The sequence below is a fragment of the Fukomys damarensis genome, unplaced genomic scaffold (genome assembly GCF_012274545.1).
Source record: "Fukomys damarensis isolate Sample0158 unplaced genomic scaffold, DMR_v1.0_HiC HiC_scaffold_13, whole genome shotgun sequence".
NCBI lineage: Eukaryota > Metazoa > Chordata > Mammalia > Rodentia > Bathyergidae > Fukomys > Fukomys damarensis.
In genome coordinates, this window is record NW_022900925.1 from 36,368,838 (window position 1) to 36,369,179 (window position 342).

The 342-nt window shown below is 69.3% G+C and overlaps 1 protein-coding gene across 1 annotated transcript in view; it reads right to left on the reverse strand.

Annotated features, from left to right (window-relative positions):
• LOC104859592 (post-GPI attachment to proteins phospholipase 3) overlaps window positions 1-342 on the reverse strand; it is a 6,548-nt gene that overhangs the window by 756 nt on the left and 5,450 nt on the right. The gene's annotated exons all lie outside the window — the stretch shown is intronic.

Below are 342 nucleotides of genomic sequence, written 5' to 3' on the forward strand. Positions count from 1 at the left end.
GCCTGGGAGGGGCCGGGCAGCGGAGGGGCTCTGGTGGGCCGGGCCGGAGGCCGCCTTTCCGGAAGTTACAGTCCTGCCAAGCAAGGCTCAGCTGGCAGTGTTGTCAGGGAGGGTGGGCTGGAGATACCAATGGGAAGCTGGGGACAGGGACAGCAGGGCCAGGCCTGCCCAAGCCGAGAGGCGTCAGCATGAGGGGCCAGGCGGCGGCCGTGGGCAGGAAGCTGCTCTGTGGGTAGAGGAGGGGACGGCAGAGTGGAGGCCGGACCAAGCTGGAGAGGCTACGTGCCCACCTGCCAAGGCCTCTGCCCTGCCCACCCTCGCTGCCCCGGGTTCAGGTTGGAT